This window comes from Pecten maximus, chromosome 7 (assembly GCF_902652985.1).
Source record: "Pecten maximus chromosome 7, xPecMax1.1, whole genome shotgun sequence".
Lineage (NCBI taxonomy): Eukaryota > Metazoa > Mollusca > Bivalvia > Pectinida > Pectinidae > Pecten > Pecten maximus.
Window position 1 is genome coordinate 42,539,530 of NC_047021.1, and position 16,771 is coordinate 42,556,300.

Sequence of the window (16,771 nt, forward strand, 5' to 3'; positions counted from 1 at the left end):
CCGTACGTCTAAATGCAAATATATAGGTTATAATTATACAAACTAATTTTGTTGAAATAAATGACATTGACCTACTCTCAATATCACATGGGTAGCCTGGGTGATTTTTTAATTACTTATTATCACTAACTAAAATCATCTAAATATTGTCATTTGGAATAAGTAGCATATGCCTGGATCAAGACCAGCTTGCAATTGGCTACCAAACTTGTTCAAATGAACGACCTTAACCTACTTTTAAGGTCAGATGAGTCAGATTGGAACGATGACATCATGAGATCACTTTTAGTCGAAACTATTCTTCACCTCACACAGTCAGGATGGCCGAGCGGTCTAAGGCGCTGCGTTCAGGTCGCAGTCTGGTTCTCCAGGCGTGGGTTCGAATCCCACTTCTGACACTTATATTTTTCTTATATGTAAATGACATATAGACAAAGGGCCTGTTTCCAGTAATGTTAATTATCCATAGGAGCCTGCCCCCGTATAATTTCTTATCTAGCTCAACTACAATTTTTTTTTCTTTTCCGAAGAATAATTTTACACCTTTCCGACACCCAGATTTCATAATGTCAGTGAAAATGAATTTTTATAAAGTTGTCATTTTGAGCATCAAAGACATAAGGTCGTAAATAAAAGAAGGTTATCTCGAAATTGTAATTCGCAACATAGTATAAATTTCTTTTGATAAATATTTCCAAAACATCGTGTTTATTCATAAAACATAAAACAAAAATATTCTCGGATGAAAATGCACTTGCAGAGACACAATTATGAAGAAAAATGCCATAAAATTGCAATTTTCTCCCGTTATATAGTTTTGGATGCAAATTTCCATCACAAAATCGGATAGAGCTTTACTGGTTTCATATGTGTACCAAAAATCAGCTAATTCCATGTGGTGGGACGTTCTCATATCGCCGCCTGAATGTGGTTGTAAATTGAAAGAAAAGGGGGAATGAGTAACAACCTTGTCTGAAACCCTGTTATATAGCTTATTATATACAAAATTTTATATTGAATATCAAAGCGGATATTTTCATGACAGTTTTATGATATCTAACGACTAAATAAACAGTATCGATATAAAGATTTACACTGAGGACACCCTGATACATGAATACTGTTCTATCTCAAGTTGTCCTCTTTTGAATTTTCTGATCGTGTGGCCTTGTACATTTTTCCGTATCTTCTTGTCTTTGTCTATACGTTTACGGAATCATTGACTCCACGCTAGCTATTCTTGTCTCACTTTCCTTGTTTTATTATCCCATCTCCAAAGCGTTGTGGCTCTGTCAGGGTTGGGACCCTGACTTGTCTCACTTTCTTTGTGCCTGCCGACCACGCCACATCGAATAGATAGATTATCCATATAAAATACTTTATTTGGTTCTAAGTAATCAATCAATTCTGCGCTTCTTGGAGGTATTGAATGTGATTTATTTTATTGTCTTGTTATTTTGTGTAATTAGTTGTTCGTTATTTATCACACATTTTCGCATAATTGTACCAAACTACTAAGTATTAGCTGTTTACAGCAATCATCGATGGCTTGCTATTTTGTTACTTTATCGAAGCTTCATAAACCAATCGTTATTGTTTCAAGATGGAGGGTAAATGTGTTGGAGAAGGCTGTCAACTATACTTCAAGAAACGTAGTGGCAATAAGAACAGAAGTGCACGCAATGTAAATAGTCCACAATATAAATGGCTCCTAGATATGCTGGTGCAACAAGGATTGATGTCAACAAAGGAACAAGCACTTATTTGCCAGAAGTGCTACATGAAGTATCTTCGGAACAAACATCAGCCTGAACCTGAACCCGAGCAGAACCAGGAAATAAAGGAAGAAGACGACTCCCCGTCCCATATCCTGCCGTTGCTGACCCCTCATGATCTTTTGAATGGATCATCTTCAGACACAAAAAAAATCATACCAAGGGGGTTACAGAGAAATCACACCCTAAGAGGGTCACAGAGAAATCACATTCTAGGGGTTGACAGATAAATCACATCCTAGGGAGTGACAGAGAAATCACACCCTTGGGGGTCACAGAAAAATCACACACAATGGAATCAAAGAAAAATCACACCCTAAGAGGGTCACAGATTAATCACATTCTAGGGGTTGACAGATAGATCACATCCTAGGGAGTGACAGAGAAATTACACCCTAAGGGGTCACATAGAAATCACACCCTAAGGGGTCACATTGAAATAACACCCTAAGGAGTCGCAGAAAAATCACACTCCAGGGAATCAAACAGAAATCACGACTCAGGGTGTCACAGAGAAATCATACCCTAAGAGATCACAGAGAAATCACATTCTAGGGGGTCACCGAGAAATCACATACCAGGGGTCACAAAAAATTCGGACCCAGGGAGCCACAGGGAAATCACACCATAGTGGGTCACGGAGAAATGACATTCTAGGGGGTCACATAAAAATCACACCCTAAGTGTCGCAGAGAAATCACACCATGAGGGGCATAGATAATTCACACCCAAGGGGGTCACAGAGAAATCACATGAACGTTGGGAGAAAGTTCATCTTAGATTTTGATTTTTTTATTCACATCATTGACTCGTAGTTGGATTTTTTTATTCACATCATTGACTCGTAGTTAATCAGATGATCTTATTTTGATTAGATTGATTCATTATATAATTAGTTTCAAATGATAATTTTGATTATATTTGAATTCACAATTTATCAATATATCAATTTAACAATGGTTAAAAACAAACATATCAAAACAACAGAGAATACCGGCATAATAACGAGACTGTACTTTTTAATTCATACATGTAATTAAAAAAAAACTACGAGGACAATGATACCAGGTGTTTCGGAAGGAAGAGCGTCTTCTGTATGACAATCTCCATGCAAATATAGGTAAAATTCTAGTTTAACATTAGTTATAACAGCACATACTGAACATGTCTGACTTCATATTACACAAATAATAGTGTAGTGTGGAAGAAAATATATTTGAAAATATTGAAAACCGACACAGACACAAATTAGCGCTTTCGCTCCATCACGGGAGCTCTTCAGACTGTTGAATTTTATTTAAAAACTTATATTACGACAAAATTAGTATGACGTCAAAACAACAATGATGTCATAAAAAAGACCGACAACTTACAACTACATAAGATGGATGCATACAAAAGTAGAATGTATGAATTGTTATTCAAATTCGGTTTTAACATTTTTATTAATTCAGATTCTTTTGTTTGTTTTTGATTTGATCAGAAGTGTCCATTTGATACAAAGGAAAACTCTAAAATTATCGTTTCTATAATTATGAACATGTTTGCTAACATTTAGAAATCTAAGGCTATCAGAATGTTACGTTTCGAATCTCAGTTCATTTCCAGTGTGTCCAATATACGAATCATTACACTGACAACACACAATGGCATAGATAGTATTACGGGTCTTACAATCCATGTTTCTTTTGACGTTGAAATTAAAACCGTTTTTAAAAGTGAATGTACTACCTTCCAACATAAGTTTACATGTTCCACAGCGTGGCGTTGGCAGAAGGCTGAGGTCTGCTTCGAGAACTCAGAGGACATATAACAGTCTTGTACCATCTCGCTGCTGAATGTAGAAGGAATTTTTTTTTTTTCAGTTTTAGCAAGGAGGTTGATAGCATATATGACAAATAACCAGTATGTTGATATATCGGTACAAAAAGGAGGAATACCCGGATTCTCAGGATGCATAGAACATACTAGCATCGTAACTCAACTCATCAGGGAAGCCAAGGTCAACAAGAATGACCTCACACTAGTATGGCTGGGTCTTGCAAATGCATATGGAACCATCCCACATACGCTCATACAAGAGGCTTTGGCACATTATCGTATACCAGATCACTTATGAAGAATGATCCATAGATACTTCAGCGGGATACATCTGCACTTTACAACCAATACTTTTACAACATCTTAGTAAGAATTGCAGAAGGGTATTGTGACCGGATGTGCCAACTCAGTTATCCTCTTTGTAATGGGTATGAATATGATCATCAAAGCAGGAGAAAGAGAGACAAAAGGCCCAAATACATCCAGCAACACCATGCAGCCACGAAATAGAGGCTTTATGGATAATCTGACCATCACTACAGATACACATATTCAGGAAAGGTGGATACAGACAGCCCTAGAGGAAATAGCAACCTGGGCAAGAATGACCTTCAAACCCAAAAAGTAAAGATCCGTGATTAAGGAAAGGCAGAGCCATACAACAATTCCAACTAAAGATACAGAGGGAGGTTATACCATCCATCATTGGAAACCCAATTAAATGCCTGGAAAAGTGGTTGACGAATCACTCGGAGATAAGGTCAACATCCAAAGAGTAGAACAACAGGTCAGTAAATGAATGAGGAATACAGACAAAACATGTCTTCCGAGGCAACTCAAAGCTTGGATGAATCAGCATGGACTCCTTCCACGCTTAGACTGGCCCTTGTTGCTCTATGAGATCCCTAGTTTAACTGTAGAGAAAATGGAGCGCATAATCAGCAGACACCTCCGGAAGTGGTTGGGAGTTCCCCCAAGCTTCACCACAGTAGGCCTATACAGCAAAACTCCAGCTTTCTCTCTCGTCACTAGTTGAAGAGTTCAAGACAGGCAAGGCAAGGATCAGCATGCCCTTGAAAGAATCAAAGGATGACAAGGTTCGGCTAGCCGGCGTGGAAGTACGAACTGGTAAAAAGCGGACAGCATTAAGAGCAGGTGATGAGGCTGAGAGCAAGCTGCGACACAAAGACATCGTCGGAACAATTGCAGTAGAAAGATAGGATTAGGAACATCTAAAATCACCTTCTCGGGAAAAGCTGCTGCAGAAGAAAGGTTTAGGATGGTCCAGAAGGATATATGAAGTAATGAGGAAGAATGAAGGCAGACCAAAGTAATTGAACTTGGAGTTCAGGGAGCATGGACTAGGTGAAACCCATAACCGCGTGGACTATCCTGGTCGGAAATCTGGAAGTGCCCTCAATTCCAACTGCAGTTTCTTCTTCGGTCTGTGTATGACGTGCTACTAACACCAGAAAATCTCTATAATTGGGACCTTGTAGAAACACCACACTGTCCCTGTGTTTACAGAGAGGAACCCTACAGCACATACTTATCTCTTGTCGCGTTGCTTTAACACAGGGGAGATACACATGGCACCACAACCAAGTCTTAAAGAAGCTGACAGACATTATGAAAAAAGAACGGAAAAGCAAGGTCAGCCAACCAAGGTCTAAACATACACAGATCAGGTTGGTGAAGGAAAGTGCTAAATCAACACCAAGCTCAGAGAAAACTTCCGGAATCCTCATTCAGGCAGGACACTGATAGCTGACCATAGATTAACTTTTCCGAAAATCGTACCAACCAACCTCAGACAGGATATGGTTCTTTGGTCACCAACGACAAAGAAGATCATTGTCATAGAGCTAACAATGCCATGGGAGGAAAAGTGCAGCGAAGCCCACGAAAGGAAGAGAGCAAAGTACGAAGTATTGCTGGTGGAGTGCAGGGAGAGAGGGTGGCAGACGTGGAGCTACCTATTGGGGGTTGGAATTAGAGGCTGCTCCGCACAGTCTGTGAGGACGTCGGCGGTGCAGCAGCATTATCATCATTGCTGTATATAGGTAAAATAATTTAGAAACCTTTGCGCATTTAGTATGCCCGTTGAACTTGGAACTTATCAAAATGCGTCCGAGATTTTTAGGTTGTCTTTTAATATTGATTAAAGTAGGCTTGAGAATTACCCATTGTATCATTAAATTGTTTTTAGCTGTTCGCATTCACTGCGAATAATCGGATATATTTCAAAATTACGAGGATTGAAGGTAGATACAAAAGGTAGTAATAATTTCGTGTCACCAAATTGCAGAATTGCGGGACGTAAAGGGTCCCTTTTAATTGCCAGTTTTTTTATCGCTTCTTTCGGATAGCCTTAATTTTTCAAAAATGCTGTAAGTTCATCTAGTCTTTTCCACATCGTTTCGTTTTCACTTACAATAGACACAATGTGTGTCGCTAGATATACATATACGTTATATTGACAACGGTTTTATATATATTCTTTCATATCGCCAATTTTCAATAATATTACAAAGTGTACATAGAATCAATATAAGCTTTGGAAACACTTATTAATTATTTATAGGTTTAATTAGCACGTGGCAATCTCTCTAACTATCTTATCACCCTGGAAAAAACGAATGGTCTCTAGGACTGATCATTAAAACCTTCCGAGTGACTCCGGAATCGCTTGAGACAAAAATTATATCTACCCGTGTATGTAAATGTTTGTTTTTATCAATATCAATATTTCACCACTATAAAGAAAAAAAAATTGTGCAAAAATAAGAAAAAAAAAGTTTTGGACAAAAATGAGAATATATTGTATTGTGCTTGTTTTTTGCTATTTTTTACGTCGGACATCTGCTGGAAATAACGGGACAGCGTTTTTATCTGCAAAGTGTATGTCAGTGTCAAGTGTGACGTCAAATTTAACAGCTGTAACGCTTTCACAATGTGCCGCTTGGTGCCAAATTAAAGGCCAAGAAGCGTTCTTCTACGACTTTAAAAACGGCGAGTGTCAAGTTATTGTTGAAGACCTCAACGTGTCACCAACTTGTCCTGTATCAAGCGATCACCGGTATTTCAAAATTAAAAGTAAGTAATAAACAAAGAATTTCTACATTTTTTAAACATTTGGGTAGGTAGATATTTGGGTCGGTAATGATGGTAATATTTGGGTCGGTAATGATGGTAATATTTGGGTCGGTAATGATGATAATATTTGGGTCGGTGATGATGGAAATATTAGGGTCGGTAATAATGGTTATATTTTGGTCGGCAATGATGATAATATTTGGGTCGGTAATTATGCTAATATTTGGATCGGTAATGATGATGATATTTGGGTCGGCAATGCTGATAATATTCGGGTCGATATACAACTAACATTGTGCTTTATCTACGACTGACATTGGAACTTTATGTAACTGGGTGTCAGAATGCTTAGTAACACCGTTTCCGATTCTCCGATAGGAAAGGTATGGGATCACCAGCCTTATCATGGGGGTGTTCTCCGGGTAGCATTTACTCTACATTTAAGGGTGTCTACTATAGAGAGCAATTTAAGAACTCTATTAAGATTTAATGCTAGGGGTGGCATGTAAGGAAATGGGCATTGACCTTTGTCAGGGATAGGAATTTACCTTCTGTCATCATTTCTACGAGTAGTGATACCTAGATATAAGAACGCTTACTTTTAATACATGAAAATCATTTTTTTTTTTTTTGGTTCTTCATCAAATCCGTGTGCCTGGCAATTGATGTTCAACCAAATGTTACATACATCTACCAGAGCATAGAGCCTTGGGTTTCCGGCTGACTGCCTTGCCACGGCTTCCACATTCCCACCCGTGTGTTCAAAAATAGATAAAGGTACATGTATGTGAAAAAGTGCTTGGCATTGTCAATTTATTGTCTTGTTAACTTCGCTGGGGATCGAACCCATGACCCCTGGCTTAATAGTATTGAGCTCAACCGATCGAGATAAAGAGAAGTCCCCCTTTGCTAATCGGTTATTGCGGTTAGAATCCCCTCCAGGAAAGAACTCGTCCATGAGTTTCCGGGGGTCATATCGATGCTTGTGAAAGTAATACTGAATATAATGGTCTTTGCCTTTTGTATCAATTAAGTTATCATATGTCGAACATGAATAAAAATGTTGAATAAAAAAATTCCTACTCCTTACATGGGCCCCAAAGTGGACTAGAGTACTTTTGTCAGTTCTACTCAAGGAAAAACCCAAAGCAGATATTCATTCTTGGCCTTTTTATATAAATTTTATCTCAAACTTGGAATACTTAAAATGTCAATAAATTTATTGACGCGAACGTTATAAATGAACGCAAATGACCTTGACAAAAGACAATTAAATCGGTATTCACACTGATAAGTACAGATGCACTAAAATCAATTAACAGGCTTTCGAAGGCTATTGAATTTTAACAAATATGTCGTTTATCAATATTAATAGATATTTTTGATTTGATGATAACCAAGAATAATAAAATCTACAGCATGAACAACTATTTAGATAAATGTTACCAGTAGAAACAATAACCCATTTGGCTCTTATCAAATATAAGATAATTAGATTCTGTCTGCTCTAAAATCTAACATTAACTAATAAAAGTTTACTAGTTTAGTCAGTATAAGTCATCTAAAGACAATCCCCTTACCTACAAGGAGAATTGAAATTTGAATTGAACCCGTCATCGAAGAAAACCTCTTGGGAAGATCATATAATTATTTTCTTTTTCATAACTATAAAATTGAAAAAATATCTATTAATATTTATAAACCGTATTTACTTGATACTGGTAATTTCTTTAACTGGTAATTGCTTTCGGTTATAACCTGCTTCAGCTACCAAAATGCTAATTAACTTTTATGACGTCAAGCGACACCTAGCAACCGGACGATAAATATATATTTTACACTGCCCAACTTGCCTCCTGAAAACAGGGCGAAAAGAAAGATCCAATAATATCAGTATTTATAAGTCTAAATCTGATTAAAAAAACGGTGTGTACTCCTAGTTTAGGTACATGTCCAATTTCAATTCTTCAATCAGTAGTTCACACAAAATTGATAATTGCTTTCAACTTATCCGCCACTTCAGAATAGGGATTTTAAATATGGCGGTATTAATTGTTAAAAATGCGGAATGTGTGTATTAAGCGGAACAAATATGTAGAACGAAGAGAATAACATCCCGCTTGCTTTGTTCCTGTATTCCATTTTTTGTATTTACCAGGCAGTTACATTCAGTTTCATGTTTTACCAGATTTAGAGACTTTTGAGCTAAGGCAACTTGTACATGCATTACTCTTCATTTGTTCACCAAGTAGATTCAATATTTATTGAACATCAGTCGGTCGGTCGGCAAGGCCTTTCACCTATGCTTTGCAAATATCTGGAAATAACAGTTTAAAGGAAAGCCCTAAACATCCAAAACAATATATCACTTGAAGTTTTTGATTGAAAACATTAAAAACAAAATTATTCGAATATCATCCTGACCAGCAAAAGTATTTGAGTCTAAGCACAAGACATGTATTTGAACATCAGTAAGGTTTCCTGCATACGGGCACTGGTATTAAGGAATGGGTGGGTGGGGGGTCTTATACTTCTTGGTTAAATCCGGATTAAGTAACATTCTCGGAAAGATAGCTATAGCAGTAATTAAGGAACCACAGAATACATTATCCAACGTGCATGAAGCAGGTCTGACTTTATAAGGAAATAAAAAATGTTCGTATGAGATCGCGATATTCAAGGACTCCCATTGTAACAGATGAGGAAAACTATCGGACAAACTAACAATACAATGTTTAAAATAGGTACAGGTTGGTGAGGGCTTAGGGAAAGTTATACCGCCATTATCTCAATGGAATATTTTTTTTCATTTTTGTACCATTTAAGTGAGACGCGTTCAGTTCCTTGTTGTATTGTTTTCATCACCCTTGTTCTCATTTTGGGAACGTCACTTCACCCCGATTTACCCACGTTTTATCGATTTTGAGCTTTAATTAGGACTTGTTATAACTCGAGGATCCCCATTTATTATGCATCAATGTTCCCACGAAAATAACAGTGTTGTGAGGAGTACAACACGGAAAACTCGATAACCATAAAGTAAACTGTAGTGTGACAAAGGTACTTACTAATGTAGAAGACATAAGAATTCATAGACAAGTACCCATAAAAATGAAAATGAAAAATTGCTTATTTCACTTTACTTTCCTACTTATTTGATAATTTATAAACTTTTGCATATGAAAAGAAGGTTTCTCTTAATTGTTATGATTCTCGCTTTTGAGAACACAACCAATTTCTTGCTTGTGATAATTGGAAACATTGAGAACACTTTCTATTTCTTATTTGTAATTAATCTAGCCAATAAGAACACTATACATTTTTATTTGTAATTAATCCATCCAATGAGAACACTATCTATTTTTACTTGTAGTGATCCTAGCCAATGAGAATGAATCTAGACAATGAGAAGAATATCGATTCTTACTTGTAATGAATCTAGCCGATTAGAACACACACTATCAATTTCTTATTTTGTATTTTTATGTTCCAGAATCGAGCACGGTAAAGATTGGTAAGTGAAACTGTAGCACACTTGACGGAACATAATCTTTATTGCTTTGAAGATGGTAGTTATCTACGACCCACATAACTTTTATCTACGACCCACATAACTTTTATCTACGACCCACATTGTATTTATTCTACTCAAATCACATTTCTCTACGTCTCCATCGCTTTTATTTAATTTACAATATATTTCTCTGCTATTCAAACAACATTAATCTACGGCTCAAATGACATTTTACTTAAAATGAATACAGCCAATAAAAATGAAACCAGTCAATGAGAACACAATCGATTCTTTTTTGTAATGAATCTAGCCAATTAGAACACTATCATTTTCTTATATTGTATTTCTCTGTTGCAGAATCGACAACGGTACCGATTGGTCCAGGTAAGTGAAAGCTGTTGCACACTTGACGGAACATAATCTTTATTGCTTTGAAGATGGTAGTTATCTACAATTCACGTAACTTTCATCTACGACCCACATTACATTTATTCTATTCAAAAACATTTATCTACGTCTCACATCGCATTTATTTAATTTCAAACTACGTCTCACATTATATTTTACTTAAAATGAATACATCTTATAATAATGAAACCAGACAATGAGAACAGCATCGATTACTATTTGTAATGAATCTAGCCAATTAGAACACTATCAGTTTCTTATATTGTATTTCTATGTTGCAGAATCGACAACGGTTCAGATTGGTCCAGGTAAGTGAAAACTGTTGCACACTTGACGGAACATTATCTTAATTGCTTTGAAGATGGTAGTTATTTACACATTTCTATTGAATACTAGAACAGTTAAATATATTGAAAAACACGTAATTATCAACATACCCATTCATATCTTCATCAGACCTCACCAAGTACTTGATATACCATCAATCCTTGTTGCACCGCTGAACAGCGAGTTAAATCTAAAACGAGTTTTAAAAGTTTAAATTTATATCCAACATAATCACAGTGATTCACATTTCAGCCCAATAATAATTTTTATAATTTGCAGATGAATGTCCAGTTCCTATTCCGCCGGGGTACGGCTTGGAATACCCGGTAAACGGCGATACTACTCTAGCCAAATTTATTTGCATTACCTTCACAGATGACCCGCCATTCGACAGCTGCCCTGTGGTGAAATGCGCGGGCCCTTATGACTACTCTGACAAACCTGTATCATGCTCAGGTAACATATTTAGACTCCACTTGAATATCACCATATCATTAATCCAGTCAGTATTTGAACGTTACTATGTTATTTTTACAAAAAAAGAAAACTCTTGTTTGACAACTTTGAAAGCTGCATATAATCATATAACAATATAACCTCTATGAAAACATAATTCATTATACAAAATGTATATGAAAATGAAACGTAGATATATTTTTAGAACCTTTCTGGAAATCGTTATCATTGTGAATGGAATAAAGATTAAAGTGAAGTGGTTCGCGAACCAAAAAGACAGTACATCCCGTCCTGCATTTAAATCCCTTTACACTATATCAAATAATAGGAAGTGGCGAATTATGCTATATGAGTTATTCAAATCGTTGCTTGTAACATCTAATAATGGTACTTCATACATACTCCACATAATAAACAAAACAAGAGGTAGAATCGGAAAAAGAATTAATACATGATGGAAAACTATTATAGAAATATCATAAGAATACCATGATAATACTATCATAAGATGGCAAGAATAAAAAAAAAACATCATAAAAATATATAACCTCATAGCATCAGGAAAAGGGCGTCATAATTTCATGAAATAATCCTGAACAAATAGCCTTTAGTATAATCCAAAGGTGGGAATTCCTAATAATTAGTGAAACCCAAATATATCTAAGGGTGGCATGGTGGGTGATTTTAAACTATAAATGCGGAAGGACTTAATCCACCAATCAGAGAGCGATAAAGGCGCATCAGCCAATGAAAAACATTGAGCCTCTCAGAGGCTTCCAAAAGTGGACAGAGGCCCCAAAAGGGGATCCAAATTACCACAAATAAATACTTAAATATCAATCAAAACTATTTGTGAACCAATACCATTATCAGATAGTCTTATTAACTTATTCAAAGGAGGTGGTGCATAGGAGGGGTAAATCGGCCCACGGCGATTTTTTTCCCGGAAACATATTTTTGTCAAAAGCATAATATCCCCGATTATGTGGGAGGAATTAATTTCCATTCCTCAATGTATATATTCTTTTTTTTGGTGATTTCATTATTTCCCCATCAAACTGTATAAGAAGCTAATGTTTTGACCACTAATTATTATAGAACACATTTTTATTTCCTATTTGTGAAACAAATTCACCCCATTTGTTTAAGGTTTAATTTTGTATATGAATTATCACGCTCCGTGACACTAAAATTAAATTTCAGCCTGATTTGATGTCTTCTTTGTGAAAATCATTGTTTTTAACTTTTCATTTAAAGTCTAATACCACAAAGTTATTAATGGAGTACTATCAAAATTTCCGGTTAGAAATAATCTATGGATATTCATAAACATTTAATGAAACAAATTTATTTTGTGAATTACTGGATATGCCAAGATTTTATTGTGTTAAATGCATACACCCCACATTTTGGACAACATATCAAAGTACCGAAGGTACTGAAAAATAGAGGCAAATGCTACAAAAGGTACATCAAAACGTTCGATTAAACATTATTTTATTACTTTACTGCTTGTGTCAGACAGGGTGCTCCTTTTTAACCCTTGGTTTTTTAATAAAATTTACTTCATGACCTTTCTTTGTATGCAAAAATCTTTTGTTATCCAGTAGTTTTTGATGATTTTTTTTGGTTGTGTATTAAGATTGATATGCAAAGATGTTTTTTAAAAGCAAAATTTGATAGTACTCCAACGATTATTACATTTTATCTACTTAACAAATAAAAGAAAATTTCAAGAAGGTAATTTTTTTACTGATAATTTTGTTAAAAAAGCTGTAATTTCACTTTCTATTATACAAATTCATACTAAACACACATGTTTTTATAAAATATAACATCACATGAGACTATCAATGCAATATAAAATTTATCAAGTACTTTTGTGCGAGAAATATATTGAATTTAAAAGGGAGGGTACACATTTTTTACAGAAATCATGTTAGGTGGCGCTGCGTATACAGCATTTGCCAATTTTTGTTTTAGTGTCTAAAATGACATGTATTTGGTAAAAGTCTATCATAATATCATGCATGAAATAAGATTCGGCCGTGGGCCGCCATGCACCACCTCCTTTTAAAGTGATTCGCAGCATAAGTAATGAAATGAAAATAGTTCTTGTCTTGTGTAATTCCATCAACAGAATTGAAAGAATACGTTTTTATATAGACTATTTATAGTCTAGTCTATATAGTTTTTCATCAATATCGAGCTGTTGATACGCTGGAACCCATCTCTTTGTTGTTATAGCACGTGCCGCGACAATCAATTGTCTAAATCTTTTGTTGTCACAGTGAAAGACGTGTTCAATAACAGCGCCGTGGGTATCGGTGACTACGAATATGAAGGTGGTGTAACCTGTACTGTACAAGGTGTTGTTTGTCAGAGGTGGGATACTGATAACCCTCATGGTCATGACATATATGATGACCGGTCTGATTTTGGAAACAGATGTAAATATGCAGATGAGCATCGCCCTTGGTGTTACACAATTGATCCAAAGGTCAGGTATGACTTTTGCCCAGTGGAGGAGCTAAACTGTGGAGACCCGCCCAACCCGCCATCCCCACCCGGCGCTGTAGGAAGATCACCAACAACCGAATGGCCACATCTTTTTTCTAGAGGACTGGTTTGGTACCAGTGCGCATCCTTTATGGGAAATAATCCCGTGCAGCATTGCCCAGTGGCAATTTGTCGAGGAGACCTCAGTTGGTCGGAGGCAACCATTTCCTGTTCAGGTAAATCTTAAATAATCTTAATAAACCTCGATATTCTAGAGGACATGAAATTTTGTCGAGCCATAGACAATTTGTATTAGTTGAAAATCATAATGGCTGTATAAACCGCTTCTTACCATCATATATGTTGGTGAGGGTTTGCTCCAAAAATGCTATTTCATGGGGAGATGGATTCGTAAATAAAGAATATCTTCATGCATGTACTGTACTTTGAACCTCCTAGTGATTTGTGCATATTTCGTTCCTCAAGTGTACCCAAGAAATAAAAGAAAAAATAATCTCGAATTTTAATGACATTACCAATGCCCAAAACATCTTGCCTCAGATTGTCTGAATTAATTATGCTACTTAAAAGTGGAGATCATCTACAAACATCAACAAGCCATTCAAATGAAAACAAAAAATCCTGTTTTTTCTCTTCCTTTATACCTGCAGCTGACGACTGTTACAATAGTAACAGCTACACTGGCCGAGTGTCCTGTACAGAGACGGGCAACACGTGTCAAAGATGGGACAGCGATTACCCAAATTCCCACTCGATTCTAAGTGGACGCAGTGACCTTGAAAACTGGTGTCAAATTGACGGAGAGTCGAGGCCCTGGTGTTACACTACCTCACTTCATGTGCGATGGGATTTCTGCTCAGTAAAAAAGTGTTAATAGCTACACCGTCGATAGTCTACGTTGTGGGGAAGTGCAAGAAATGTCGTCTGTAAGCTCTTAGCGCCAAAATGGCAGCTCCGACTGTGCGCTCCCCTGGGATATGCGCTAAAGCCCTAATAACCACGGATAACTAGTGATCCGATTTGAGACGGTTATTATTATTATAGTATTAGAATCCTAGTATTGTTTTCAGTCCATTTTAATTCCTCGTATCGGCGATGAAGAATCCATCACTGGCTACAGAAGCAGAATTTGTATCATTAGGGAGCAGTAGAGAGCGAATGATCACGTAATGCGATGGCCGCTATCATTTATTATGACGTTGGTAGATACATTCAAACGTACAATGTCATTTTTGGGAGAAGGCGTTTCTTAGTTGTGAAACTGATACATGATCCATATACTCAAATCTTTTGGGGTTTTTTTATTCAAAAAAAGCTTGCTTTCCCGAATTGGTCGCAAGTGTTGTTAACTACTAGAGTCATAAGTACACAAGTTATTGCTAGATTAAAGTTCTAGATGATAAAACTATCTTCTAAATCAAGATCTTACATTAAATACTTCTTTATTATTATTATTATAATTAAAAATTTGCGTTATTGGTGCAAGAATAAATCTTTTATTTAAATATAGTCCATACAAAAAAGTATTTAGTAAGTATAGATTCGGTAGAGATATTCAGTACATTTGCAATTATTCATTTAGATGATATTCACTTGAGACAATGTTCTGGCACAATTTTCTTTTCTTTTCTTTTTTTAAATGTAGGTGATAAAAGAGTGAGAGAGTGTAACAATATCCTTGTACCTTTGTATCTGAAATAATCAGAATTGTTTATGTGTTGAACTTTTATGAAGTGCTGAGTTATTCTTTCACATAATTGGCTGATACGACGATGTGTTTGCTTTTGCAAATTTTGTTGTGTAACAAAAGTTATCAACTTTTTCGTTAATATCACAACCAGAAAATGAAGAACGTTGTCTACAACATAGACGCTCAAAAGTGCGATCAAACTGAATCGACAAGAAAAGGGGAAAACCTGGAAGCAGCCCTACCACAAATAATGCGGATACCGTCATTACTTGAGATATATTATATCATCTTAGATCAAGATTACTTTTCTTGACAGGATTAAACAAAAACAAAAACAATACCAACATAATTACGAAACCATAATTTAAACCCTAAATCGATTAAACGAGAGCAAAATATAAACAAAAATATAAACCTGCAAGAAAACTCCTTTAAAAAGTTCCAGGAGAGTAAGACCAGGTGATCTCAGTGAATAAGCGTCTTCTGCTTCATCGACAACAACCGCCATACAATTCTAAGTAATATCCCGGTTAAGTGATAATCTCAAATGAGAGTTAGGGTGGTGACAACGAAGCCACTAGGCTGAACAAGCATCAAACACGTCTGGCTTCATACAGCAGAAATATAATATTTCCAAATGAAATCATGATGTCGATCATCAAACTATTTCGTCATCTTCGTCAATCTTCATCTCTTGAAACCTTGATTGTTTACCGCCAATTATCAACATCTGTCCGATCGACATAGTCAATAACGTGTTGTTCAAATCTTATTTATATATATTTACATTTGCTCCGCATTTCCCCATTGATACAATGCTAAGAGGCAGTTGCCACCATACGCCTATAACACCCGGTGCATCAGGCTATAACACCTAGTGGGTCATGTGACGTTAAAAAAGGCAGGATTTTTTGGTGTTGGTTTAGTTTTTTCCATGTTGATGAAAATGGTAAAACAATGTAAATATAAGTATTGAACAGTGGTTTTAATGTTGTTAGAGTCGATATGGCAGCAAGATGTATGGTTGGCATAACGGGTTCCCTGCCATTTGCCCACCATACATCTTGCTGCCATATCGACTATAACAACTTTAAAATCACTGTCCATTGCTTAAAAAGGTCAAAGTTGAGTTAAGAGAGATTCTTAAAAACAACAAAGAATACC

General features: G+C 36.1%; 1 non-coding gene across 1 annotated transcript; it reads left to right on the forward strand.

Annotated features, from left to right (window-relative positions):
* Positions 1 to 314: 314 nt before the first annotated feature.
* On the forward strand, positions 315 to 398 carry Trnal-cag. Its single transcript has one exon. It is a non-coding gene; the product is annotated as a tRNA-Leu (tRNA).
* Positions 399 to 16,771: the final 16,373 nt, after the last annotated feature.